The sequence below is a fragment of the Schistocerca cancellata genome, chromosome 1, assembly GCF_023864275.1.
Source record: "Schistocerca cancellata isolate TAMUIC-IGC-003103 chromosome 1, iqSchCanc2.1, whole genome shotgun sequence".
NCBI lineage: Eukaryota > Metazoa > Arthropoda > Insecta > Orthoptera > Acrididae > Schistocerca > Schistocerca cancellata.
This window is the reverse complement of record NC_064626.1, coordinates 848,558,703-848,572,828: the sequence shown is the minus strand read 5'-3', so window position 1 is coordinate 848,572,828 and position 14,126 is coordinate 848,558,703. Positions and strand designations below refer to the sequence as shown.

General features: G+C 43.7%; 1 protein-coding gene across 5 annotated transcripts in view; it reads left to right on the top strand.

Annotated features, from left to right (window-relative positions):
* LOC126188996 (TOX high mobility group box family member 4-B-like) overlaps positions 1–14,126 on the top strand; it is a 477,811-nt gene that overhangs the window by 196,759 nt on the left and 266,926 nt on the right. For 2 of the 5 annotated variants that reach the window (XM_049930823.1, XM_049930808.1), the window contains exon 1: positions 12,962–13,384. The exons of the other annotated variants lie outside the window; for them this stretch is intronic. The gene's annotated coding sequence lies outside the window, so the exon portion shown is untranslated. Of the gene's footprint in view, positions 1–12,961; positions 13,385–14,126 lie in introns of those variants that run through there. 5 annotated transcript variants of the gene reach the window in all.

Here is a 14,126-nt window from a genome sequence, read left to right as displayed (position 1 = left end):
GCTCATGTCTCAGTGTGTCACTCCTCACTTTGGCGCTTTGTCTCACGATCGTACTCAAAAATCCAGGAATCACCACCTGTGGTCACACGAAAGAACCATTCGTGGTGATTAGTAACCCTCTCAAGAAGACTAAAGTACACATTTCTTCGAGTATATGCGGTACCACTTTGGCACAGACCTTTCTCATGTGCAAACCTTCGATCAAAATTTGACGCATGGTGAAGGTGTGTAGCTGATCACCCATCGTCCTTGTTGTTGAACGCCGGTCTGATCTCACAAGAGCATTCGACGTTTTCGTCGGTGTTTGAAACTGAATCTCTCCCTGAGCGAGGTTCGTCTCCAAGGTGATCTCTGCCTTCCAAAAATGATATGCGCCAGCGAATAACTTGTGCTCCTGATAAGGAATATTCCCCATATACATGCTTCAACTTTTCAAAGGTCACACGCGCGGATTCCCCAAGTTTAACACAAAACTTCATCGCATATGGTTACCCTAAATTCCGCTGTTCAATTTTTACAATGCACAACAAAAACACAACCTCAATGACGGCGCTCTCAGAAATCAAGTGAAGGCTGTACGGACATGAAACTCGGACTGAGCGTCGGGAAGGGATGAATACACTGCTCTCCGCAATCAGAACAACACAACATTGCCAGATCGCTCGCAGTGTTGTCAGTCTCATTACTTTTCTCACAGGCCTCACAGCGTAGTAAATAAACGTGTAGGGCGAGAAACCGAGTTTCTCAGGGTCTACTGGAGATTAATTCGTTGGAAACGAGGTTAACCTATAGTGTTGCAATAAGCGATCGATGGCGGGAGACATTTCATCAGAACAAAGCTGGCTGGAATTGCATGGCACAAACGGCGAGATCGATGCAATGGGATCGCCGTGGAGATTTCGCAAACAGACTATAACAGCGGGGCGTTTCACGCTCAGTGTGATGTGGGATAACGCGCCAGCGGCGAGCACACACGCCGCCGTCACCGATAAAGGAAACCTCATTACCTGTGCAGCCGTCCCGTCGTGTTTGATGACCGTTCGAGCCAGTGCGCGCCGCGCCCCTGCGTACTGGGACGCTCTGCTGCACACACGCCCCCTGCCCTCCCCACTGTGCGCACCGCCCCTGCATTGGTCAAGCCATCGCAAAATGAAGTTACAGTCCTCACCCTTCTACGTACAACAAACTAATCTTGCCTACTTCCGCTAAGCTCTAATTTCTTCTTACTTTGGCAATGGAAGTCTATGGCCACTCAGACGACAATGGGCACCAATGGCTGATTACGTCGGTCAGTAACGCGTTGCACAAAATTCTGACAACGAGTTGTGTACAGAAGAATGGGACAACTGGTTGATATACATGAAATGTATTCCCAGTTGTGAATGTAGACAACCATTAGCTGTATGATGGAATGACGACTTGGAAAATTGTGCCGGATCGGGACTCGAACCCAGATCTCCCGCTTATCGCGAGTGGTCCCTTACAAACAGGCTATCCGAGCACGCTTCAGGGCGGGACCCGAACTTCCATACGTCGTCAACCATGTGTCTACAACCTGCACTCGTACATCCATTATGTGCAGGGTGTTTATAAATGAATTACCGGGTTTTTTTACGCTTTATAATATTTATTACATTAAACTTACAGTTATAAATGATATGTCAAATGAAAGAGCAACTCAGATAGTTTTACCAAGAACCTTATAAATGTTCAATGTAAGCACCATTTGTCACACGGCACACATCAAGTCTGTAGCCGAGTTCTTCGCAAACGTTGACAAGTGTGTCTTCAGTGATTGTAGCACCAGCTACTTCAATCCGGTTTCTTAATTGAGGGAGGTCTGCTGGTAGCGGAGGCGCGTACACACGATCCTTGATGAAGCCCCAAAGGAAAAAATCGTATGGCGTTAGGTCTGGTGAACGTGGAGGCCATGCAAAGCAAGCCCTGTCATGGGGCCCCTTGCGTTTGTGAAGAACTCGGCTATAGACTTGATGTGTGTCGTGTGACAAATGGTGCTCACATTGAACATTCATAAGGTTCTTGGTAAAACTGTCTGAGTTGCTCTTTCATTTGACATATCATTTATAACTGTAAGTGTAATGTAATAAATACTATAAAGCGTTAAAACACCGATATTAATTTATAAACACCGTGTATATTCCTGTGCTGGGGCGACATTTCACTTGAAAATCGCTTGTCCGGTGTCGGCGGATAAATACTGTAGTGCCTGTGTTGTTTTGCAATGTATTACACTGTATTTGTCAACAGCATAGGTACTGGAGTAAGTTCAAATGAAATGTCTTCCCTGTACAAGAATATACATAATGGATGTACAAGTGGAGGTTGTAGACACATTGTTGACGACATATGGAAGTTCGGGTCTCGTCGTGAAGCGTGCTCGGATAGCCTATAGTAGCCGGCACGGTACCTCAGCGTGTTCGGTCAGGGGGCTGGTTGGCCTCTGTAATAAAAAAAAACTGAGTGGAAGGATCAACAAACGAACTTTAACGGATGTCATGTGACGTCCGCAACGAGCAAACCCAACGATAAAAAAAAAAAAAAAAAAAAAAAATTGGGAAGAGGCCACTCACAATAAGCGGGAAATCCACGTTCGAGTCCACGTCCGGCACAAATTTTCATTACCGCCATTCCATTATGCAGCTGACGGTTATCCATATTCGCAACTGCGAATACATTTCGTGTATTTCAAGACCACTGCAGTCGCCGCGGTGCCTGTTCCTTCGGACATGTGCACAGGCACTACAATATCGTAAAACTGGTCGATACCGACTTCGAGGAAGGTCAGTTCGGGTTGCGGAAAAATGTAGGAATCTGCGAGGGAATAATAACCTTACACTTGACTTAGAAGATATGTTGAAGAAAGGCAAACCTACTTTTACAGCATTCGTAGATTTAGAGAAAGCTTTTGACAATGTTGAAATGCACTCGCTGATATTCGGAATGTAGAAAGGCCAAAATACAACGATCGAAAGGTTACCTACAAATTGTATAGTAACCAGACAACAGTTATAAGAGTCTACAGAAGAGAGAAGGACAGGGTTGTAGCCTATTGTCGATATTATTCATTCTAGCAAGCAGTAAAGGAAACCAATGAAAGTTTTGAAGAGAAAACTACAGATGAAGAACAAGAAATTAAAACTTTGATATTTGCCGATGACATTGTAATTATCAGAAACAGCAAAGGGTTTAGAAGAGCTGTTGAAAGGAATGGACAGTGTATTGACAGCATAAGAGGTTATAAGGTGAACATCAACAAAGTAAAACGAGGGCGGTCGAATTACATGGGGCGATGCTGAGGGAATTAGATTAAGAAATGAGGCACTAATAGTAGTAGATGAGTTTTGGGCAGGAAAATAACTGACGATGGCTGTAGTGGAGAGGCTATATCATTTAGGTTGGCAATGGCAAGAAAAGCAATTCTGGGATATATAATATAAAGTTAAGCGATAGTTAGTCTTTCCTGAAAGTATTTGTCAGGAGTGTAGCCGTGTACAGAAGTGAAAGGTGTACTACAGTATAAACAGTTCGTACATGAAGAGAAGCTGATTATATAGTGTTACAAGAGAGTGCTGAAGATTAGATGGAGAAATTGGTAACCTAACGAGGAGGCACTGATTACAATTGTGGAGAAAAGAAATTTGTGGCATAAGTTGACTAAAAGAAGGGATCCGTTGATGGGACACATCCTGAGGCATAAAGGAATCGTCAATTTGAATTGGAAAGAAGAGGGAGACCAAGACATGACAATAGTAAGCAGGTTCAAATAAATGCAGGTTGCAGTAGTTATGCAGAAATTGGCAGATCGTTGGCTACACCGCCATAACCTTTGGCATTACGTTGCGGTTAACCTTAAGTAAACCTGTTGGTGGATGTGAAGTATTCCAAGAACAATGACTACGCTTAAGGTCAATACTGCAGGATAATCAGAATCAAATAACTTATCCAACAACCTTTTTCCTCAGCAGATCACAAAGGGAATTTATTATTTGAGTTTATCTCTCAGACAACTCTTAGGTTTCGGAAACGTAATTTAGTCTTTTCTTATAACCAAATGGTGTTCAAAAAATGTGTGTGAAATCTTATGGGACTTAACTGCTAAGGCCATCAGTCCCTAAGCTTACACACTACTTAACCAAAATTATCCTAAGGACAAACACACACACCCATGCCCGAGGGAGGACTCGAACTTTGGCCGGGACCAGCCGCACAGTCCTTGACTGCAGCGCCTTTGACCGCTCGGCTAATCCCCAAATGATGTCCGCCAAACTGAAATCGTAGATTAAATGGAGACTCACTACCAGTACTTGCGTATTAATAACGCTGAAGAATAAACTGGTTTTAAATCAGCTGCCATTCCGAATTTACGATTCAGGTATTAGCCGGTCGTTTCATGTATGCCCGCAGTACCGGCTGTCTGGGACACTGGGCTCTACATCGCTTGTACCTCTCTAAACTGCAACGTAGCTTGACCGTAATACGTCTGCCACACGGAATTTATGCTTTGTATACAATACTCAGTTTTGTTTCGTATCAGCGATCTTCTACGCACAGCTGTCGCCGTATGTGTTATTGCGTCATGATGTCATCGGTAGCATAGGAAACACGTGCAGTTAGCATCTTTCCCAAAGCATCTAACGTACTCCACTGTATGACGTGGTTGTATACCGAATCACTGTGCTGTTTATATTGCGTAATGCTTTTCATACGCAGAGCAACGCAGCTTTAAAAATAGATGATGCAACCACTTTCAGTACACAAAAATGGAAAAGTATGTAAGCTAGAAATGAAACTAAATGCCGATGAGCTGTCATGCGCAAACGGGGGCAGACAGTGTCACACTTTACCAGGGCGACGTGAGTTGGCAGCTAATGTGGCGTCCTTCACAATATCTAGCCTACGGTACTTCTGCATTCTTTGAACCGCTCTCTGGCTAGCTGTTCATACTAAAGGCGAGCAGGATCAGTGGCACACGTCTGGCTGCTGTTGTTTAGCGCTGCAGGCAGGACGGCCCGGTATTTATATCTGTTTCCTTCGTATTTCAGTCGTCACGGCCGTTCTGCGCCGTGTTTCCGTAATCTGCTGCACGCGTCGTTTCTGTTCAGTTTTCTCTAGTGTTTATAAGAGGCACAGAACAACTGAATTCGGGCTGTTCTCCCAACCAAAAATGCCATCTCCGAATACGCAAAACGATCATAAAATAGGCGATTCTGAATGCGGGAAAAAGTTGAGTATTGCTGTCATATATCTCTCTTTATTTAATCCCGTATCTGCAAGGAGCTTCAAATTATGGAAAACTGCTACCTTTTGTACTAGAGGTGAAAGTGAAATATAATCATAACATTTACATGATTTACAAAATCGAGTAGGTATAGTTACTGAAGACTTGTATAGCATCCACTACATAACCACTTTCTCTAACTCTCTCTCAAAATCCTTTGCCTGTTTCTTGATTCAAATGAGAAACCAGCATCATGTATCAGAAAACATTTTCTAATACGATATAGGTTCCGCATAACTTGGTTTAATCTTTGTCAGTACAGAATAGTTGCCACAATATTTTCGTGGAACGTTCGAAACTCATGTTCTCTCTGAAAAGTTCATGTTGCGGGCACTAACTGTCGCGGTTTGGAATAGGGCGTACAGTTCTCTCAAAATGTTCAAATGTGTGTGAAATCTTATGGGACTTAACCGCTAAAGTCATCAGTCCCTAAGCTTAAACACTACTTAACCTAAATTATCCTAAGGACAAACACACACACCCATGCCCGAGGGAGAACTCGATCCTCCGCGTACAGTTCTCTCACTACCATTCACTAACCGAAATTCTACCCCCTCAGCTGAGTGGTCAGCGCGTCGACTGTCATGCTTGGGGACAAGGGGTAGTGTTGTCCTCATCATCATCGACACCCAATTCACCTTATTTGGTATCAATTGACAGGGTTTGCTACTTGGCGGCCGAACTTTCCTAGGTGCGGACTCCCGGCCATCAGTGCCATACGACCAGTTCATTTCACTAACCTGCGGTAATAAACTGGAGTCGCATTCGGGCGAAGTAAGCTTCGAATACCCATTCAGAACCAGATTGGGGTTTATCATACTTTTTTTAGGCAAATGGCGTTATGATTACTTAATTGTTTCGTCATGCAATTATGTAAGTCATTAGAAAGCTAGTTATTTTTAATGAGACTAACGGAAACAGACGTTAAACGTGTACTTTATTGGTCTATCTACCGTCCATTCGGATGTCCAGTTTTCAGCACAGCCACACCTACGTCCTTCACTTCAGTTTGTTCCCTGATAAATTTGTCTTCCTGCCTCTCGTAGTGACTCCCAACATGCACCTTGGCATTGTTCGCTGAGAAACCCTCATCTTTGAATGGATTTCGACGTAAAATTTCATGTTCTACAGACATAACTCAAAGCTGGTAATACTCGTATACTTTGGCTTCAGACATATCGAGATCATCACTTTGAAATTCTTGTTTTATTTAGCAAAAGTATCTCAGGGACCGTTTTTTCTACCCTGTTCGTCATTTTCCAGACAGTTCTGTCGTTATATTCAACTCACGCTTTTAGCGAACGAACTTGCAGCATGTTACAGGTGAAAAATGGGCCCGCGACTTGTTTCATAACTGAAATAAATGGTTGTAGCCCCGTCATAAGTTGCATTTTATTTTTGTTATTTCTTGATGGTGACTAGTTCCGGATACCTACGTCTATTTTCAAACCATCCGTGTAGAAGCGTGGCAATACAGGCGAAATCCTATGTACAAAAACGCCAGCGCATAGGCTGTACATAGGCTTTCGCCTGTATTGTCACTCTAACGATACGGATAGTTTGAAAATGGACGTAGGTGTCCGAAACTAGTCACCATCAAGAAATAACAAAAAATACTACTTAATGCAACTTACGACGGATCTACTACCATTTATTTCACTCTTTTAGCATTCATGATATCTACGGAAATGTCTTTCCTGTTAATATTATAACAGCGTTTAAACACAAACTAACTAAAATTACGAACAATCACTGTGAATGTTATTTTAGCTTACTTTCAATTAGGCTGTAAGCGACGAGAACATGTGTTGCTTTTCTTCTGTGTCACTGCGCTCATGTGATCCAGCCAGTGCACTTGGCTCCATTATCCTTCGCCTCCCGCGAGGAGCATTCGCACGGAGGGGGAGGGGAATAATTATAGGTTGCACGCCGGAACTGGGTCGCGGAGTGCTCGTAATTAAGACGAGTCACGACTCAATATCCACACAATGACGTCACGCCACTCAACGATAAACAGCAACAGGCCCGGCCGGCCGTGGGACCACGTTCGCCACAGAATACTTGGTATATCTGGCGAACAGCAATCTGCCCCCTTTACGTTTCTGTCTTACGAGACTGAGGAGGACGGTGCGTTTCGAATCCGTGCGTCTCGCCGTGAATTCTCTCCACAGACTTTTCGGTTATCTTCCTGCGAGAGTGAAACAGCTAATGTGCGGTGAAATTGAGGTACCGTCCAATTCACCGTGCAATTCCCCCCAGAGTCTTTCTTTTTGCTAGAAACGGCAAATGCTAGCCGCAAGTTCTTCACGCATCTCGCAACAAACTGCACCGCCGCAAAGCTAATATTCCTAGAGATACTGTCACGGCGTTTCGCTTATTTAGCGCACGCCGTTGCTGCGCATACGCTGATGACGTCCGCATTTCGCCACATTACGTGGTAACATTGCTATCATCTTCACTGGAAATTTCTTTCGTTTTATGTTCTTAGCGAGGCCGTTTCAACATTCTTGGATACCACCACGGGGGCAGGGATCTTTCATCTTCCAATGTCTATGGTTCTAAACAGGTGAGTTAATCTAATGGAGGTGAATCTATAGATGAATGCAACGTCGACATAGTTGTTACCGGGTAAAATGAAGGGAGGGGATGGAGAGTCACGGAAATACGTCAGCATGGATAAATTTAGCCCATACTGCACTTTTCATGTCACTTACCATGGATAGGTTCTGTCTGACAGCCTTGCCTAATACATCTGAATACCATCTATCGTCTTCTTTGTGAGTCGATTGTGTCCACCAATACTCTTTCCATCTTCTAACTTTTTGCCCTTCGTATCGCCATACATTTCTTCAGTCTGAACCCATTCTCTTCTGGTTGTGTCCAATGCAGCCTTCTAGATGTATCCCTTGCAAGTCTGCTTGAAGTAATCCACAGAGTCGTTATTGACCGAGCTAGTATTGAAGTGTTGCTCCTAAAAGTGGGCGTGGCAGGAAGAACGAGTCGCATATTTCGTTATTTTTCAGGAACTTCGGATGCGATTTCATCGTTGAAACTTCCGGAACGTATTGTCTTTGAATTCTTCTAATAAATTAAAATATAAAACGAAAATTGACATTTTCGGTCAATTTCATAAACCGACCACCTTAATGAGGTCTGATGCAATAGCTGTCAATCTATATTTAAATTATGATTAATATGACATTTAACAATGTACTAAAATATCATTTCATACTCAACGTAAATACTAAAGGCTCTACATGTTTAAACAACTAGAACGGTGTCCGAGGTACTACCTTCCGGCGATTTTTTCGTTTCATTAGAGGCGATAATTAGAGCGGAAGGTGGAGCCCAATTTCATGGTTGGAAAAGGAACTGATAGGGCATGTTAATGGAAACATTGGACGCTGATAACCTCGTCGTTGAGCGCCCTTAAAACCGCAAAAACACGCTAATGGAAACACCCCAATATTAGCTTGTAGGGCTGCATGGGAAACAAAGAAGATATAAGGCAGATAGGGCAAACTGGTATTTGCATTCGATTCAAGCAGATTAGCATTGACGTACACAACACTTAACTATTTCGCTCGTTGTTAGTATATATGACGTGCTCACTGTCTTTCGGTATAAACAATCTGCCATTAAGTGGCAACGTGTGAATTTAGTTGAGTGAAATACGCGGCTCGCATAATCGCTCTGGCGACCTCTCTAATAACGCAATAGTCCACAGTCACAATTCGTCGAGGCAAGGATTTCACAATTCCGCGGTACATGGTCGCAGGTAGATGTTTGCATCAAACGTTCATGTTCTGCTCATTCAGATCCGGTGCATTAACAGCAGGACCTCTAAGCCGGCGCTCTGTGACACCTCAGATGCGCTCGATAAGTTTGTTATATGGTGAATTTGGAGATGGGATGTAAATGGAAAATAATTATTTCTGTCCTCGAATCATTGTATTACTATTGTGACCTTGTAAAGAGAACAGCCGTGCATCTGGAAGATGCTATGCTATTTGAAGAACGTCAGCCATGGGTGAATGCGAGACCGCTACGGTCGCAGGTTCGAATCTTGCCTCGGGCATGGATGTGTGTGATGTCCTTAGGTTAGTTAGGTTTAACTAGTTATAAGTTCTAGGGGACTAATGACCTCAGAAGTTGAGTCCCATAGTGCTCAGAGCCATTTGAACCATTTTGGGTGAATGCAATTAATCAGAAGTGGCACTTGACAAACCTTTGTAAGCCTCACGGTGGCTTACAAGAACCACACGTCTTCTGCAGCACGCCGACCGCTGTGGCGTGTGGTTCTAGGCGCTTCAGTCCGGAACCGCGCTGCTGCTACGGTCGCAGGTTCGAATCCTGCCTCGGGCATGGATGAGCGTGATGTCCTTAGGTTAGTTAGGTTTAAGTAGTTCTAAGTCTAGGGGACTGATGACCTCAGATATTAAGTCCCATAGTGCTTAGAGCCATTTGAACCATTTCTTCTGCAGCGCAATACTGCTAACACTGGTCTAGATCGCACAAGTGCCGCGGCGCATTCGACCAACTGACTTTCCCCTTCAAGGTACCTTCCGACACGGGCACTGGCGTGATGTAACCCGAAGCGTTGTGTTCTCGTAGCTATTTCACTTACACATGTCACTAAATTGAAGTCCCCCGTCACGTTTTTTCTGTCTGTATGTGAAAGCTAATCTCAGGAACAAATGTAGGGGTTTTTATACAGTTGTCACTGATAGGTAGATTGATTCACGATGAACGTTTGTGTATATAATTCATTATCGCTACACCAAATCAAATCATCCCGCCGAGATGCTTTGTGATAACAGTGCGAAGCTGGGGCAAATGGTTCAAATGGCTCTGAGCACTATGGGACTTAACATCTATGGTCATCAGTCCCCTAGAACTTAGAACTACTTAAACCTAACTAACATAAGGACATCACACACATCCATGCCCGAGGCAGGATTCGAACCTGCGACCGAAGCGGTCACGCGGTTCCAGACTGAAGCGCGTAGAACCGCACGGCCACACCGGCCGGCTAAGCTGGGGCATGTCGGTAAATAAATATTTCGTTGATTCAAGAAGTTCTGACACATTGATTGGTCGCTGGGAACCTTTTTTTAGCAATATGTAACGAATGGTGCCTTCAAAGACAAATGCGGTTCCTCAGATTGTCACCAATCACGTTTTACAGGTCACTTGTTCTTCCTACATGCACATTCTTGGATGTGACATGGACGTTAAAGCTGCGTCACCCGCTAGCAGTATCCTCAGAGTTCGCCAATTTTCGACAGATACTAGCGATGGCAACATGTGTAGGACCGAACAGCCACCCCGTTTCCTTGATACCATTGCTCGCAATTGGGCAATCAAAATACGTATATCGTTTGTCGAACTCGTTTGAATTAAGAAAAGTTCCCGAGTCTCTTTATCCCTAAAATTTGTTACATAGTTCACTGTAGCTCGTTACCTCGTTAGTGACACGTCCACTACGTCCTGGTTGGCCAGTGTAGAACAAAATCCCTAACACGGCCCAGGCCCTAACCATTTTCCCTTTCGTGTACAAAAGATCATGAGGCAATTTGTGCCAGGAGATATTTGTGTTTCCAGGAAAAGCAGTAATGCATTCATCTAAAAGATGATACCACGCCCAGACTGAACACAAGTCACGATTTGGTATCTGATCCTATTCACGCCTTATGTCATCATTTCCAAGTGGTTCCGCATTGCTCTTGAATGGGTCTCTTGAATAAAAGCAAATTAGTTGCTGTTCTCCAAACTCCTGTCCTCAAAATATAGAGTTGAAATAGGTTTATTTTCGAACAACCTTTCTGAAACAGTATGGGGAAAATGTGACCTATTACTGAAAGAGGAACTGAACTGTATTACAGCGCGTACATCAGTCCATGTCTAATGATCTTACCGTCGACATGATGTTTAATCTTGTGTCCTTCCTTCCTTCCGCCATTTAAAGTTCAGTCTGTCAAAAGCTTGTGAAGTCAAAACGATGATTTCACGATCAACGAAGTAAGGCGTCACGTGATACGTTGCTGGGTCCTGCTGGAACTATTACCCTGTCCAGAAGCAGATGGAAAGTTGTCTGTTTCTGCATTATCGGCTTTTCAAGAGCTCTGATACAGGTATGTAATCATGAACGAGACGATGTAAAAGGAAAACACTAAGTCCATTGTGCAACATGAGCGGCGCATTGTCAGAAAACAGGACATGTTCAGGGTTTCCTACATACAGTTCTCCTGCAATATGGATACCAAGTGCATAACATTGTGCGACTCAAATGGTGTGGCAACTTGAAACAGACTCCAATGAGATAAGGGAGAGAGTAAGATTCTTGTGAGTGTCTGAATTGCACACAGATTCACCGTGAAATGCTGATGGTATATGGACCACATGCAATGTCGTGTCTAGCCGTAGTGATATGGTGCCAACAATTTGATTAAGGCCGCACAGACGTGGCTGGTGATAAATCGGGAAGAACTGATCTTGCACCACGCGATTTCCACCTTTTCGACAACCTGAAAGAACGTCTGGAGGAAAGAAGTTTTCCATCGATTAGGACGTTCACACCGCGGTTCTCGAATTGTTCCGTGATCAAGGAGAAATTTCGTCGAAGAATTTAACGATTGGTAGAACACACATTTGTGACTATGTTGAAAAATAACGTTCTGTATATGTGCCTGAAGTGTGATGCAGCATTCAATAGAAACTACTTGCTCTGTCATTATTAGGACTAACTTTCAGAAGTCCCCTCATACCAACATAAGAGCAGAAATCATTTCACAAGGTAGAATCGAAGGTATGGGCATGTGTCTTACCTGGGCACTCAAATTTTAACAAGCTCTCGTAACGGACAGAAACCATCTGTTATTGCAGTAAACCATCACAAAATAATCATATGAAACTGTTTCTTCCTCAGTATATGCTAGTTACTGTACCTCGATGCTTTTAGGAATTTCAGAAATGACACAAAGAACGGTATGACTTAGTTGCGTATGATACAACGGCGACGTCTACTGATAGAAATTTGAGTATGGATGTAGAATGAAGTAAGGAAAGTGTAAGAAGTATGGTGCCGTCGTCTTTCCTAAGTATGACGTTTCTGATAGCTTCAGAGGTTTACCAGAGTGTGAGCGCCGCCACTGTAGATAGGGCAGACGAAGGGGAGAAGTTTCTGATCTGCTTTTGCTGCTCTACTTGGTGTGTACTTTGCCGCAAAACGTGGTACTACAGGAGACGTGCTGCTTCAAATAATTATAAATTTCGGCGGAGAAAGGTCACAACAGCGGCAGCACTCAGGTAGCATCTACCGCCGAGGGTCAGCAGTGGAGCTTTTGATTCGCAAACAGCGTGTGCCTTTGGTTGTTAATTGAGAAGCACACCATAACGCTATATTGTGTTTTCAGCTAAAGCGACAAACTTTTTCATCTAGACTGAGCATCACTTTTGATTACTGTGCTAATTAAATATCGCATTCAATTTAATTTTTAACGCGGCGTTGTAAAAGCGCGTTAATAAAGCCATCCGTGTTAACACGAGAATTTAAAATGCGCTCCGGCGGATGGACGCCGCCGCCGCTGCCCGACACGTGTCGCCCTCTACTGCCAACATGGCCGCCGCGCGCACCGTCCAGCGCCAGCAGGACGCCCGCGGCCAGCTCGCGAAACACGTGATGGAGTCGCGTTCGTTCGCTGCACACATGTTTCAACGTTTAACTCACACCTTCCTCGGCACGGAATACATTGCACTTGTAGGTAAACATCTGTGTACGATATCTGCGAACTACGGTATAACGAAGTCGCCTGATAGTTGACAAGTGAACACTGTTTCTAGAGCCTGTAAACACACACAGCGCTAACAAAACAAACACACACAACACAAGTAAACAGACGGGTGTGCATATACTTCATCTCATCTGGCTTTCTTCTGCTACAGTACATAACAGTTAGTTCGCAGTCTGTTAATTGGTGAAATGAAGTGTCTTTCGGATTCTTGACAAAAGAATAGGTTAAGCGGAAAGAGTGATTTTCATAATTTGTGTGGTTTTCGCCTTCGTCGCTGGTGATTCACCTGGAGGTGAGTTTTATTATATTTCTCTGCTCTTGCATTAGATATAAGATTTTGGATTTTATAAATGCCGAGACTGACGAGAAAAATAAACTGTCGAAAAATATTTCTTGTGTGGCATGGGAAATTTACAAGCCAAAACTTAACATATTCTGCGTGTGAGTTCATTATGGTCGGATGAGAAGCAGTGTTAGTATTGTCGAGTGCAAATGAGGTGGTTAGACATCACTGGATAGGGGACCTTGAAGAAAGAGGTGATGTACATAATATTACGAATGAATCAAAGATACAGGTAGGGTCTTGGGAACATATCAGTATCAAAATGTGACAATTTCAACTTGTGAGAAGAGCGAAAGTTTCTTTCGAAACAACCTCGAGAGAAGTTAGTACATCAACTACAACTTGGAGAATACCCAAACAAGGAAAGTGCGAATGGAATAAAAAAGAAGTTGATTGACACAAGAAGGGAGAGAAGCAAAATGAGTGCCGCAGTGCATAAAAAAAGATGAATAAAATGTTCTGAAACGGAAACGTTGAATATGGACAGAAGGTTAGACACGTAAAAAGTTATCACGTGGTGTTTGGCTGCGGGCGCCGTTGCGACAGCACTCTTTTACTCAGCGCCCAGCCGTAAAGCGATGTTTATTTCAGAGCCATCTGGTGCCAAGGCGTTGACAAGAATATTACAACAGCAGCTGCCCTTTCCTCCAACATCGTTTCTAAATGTGGGTAGGACCACTGCAGCACCGGT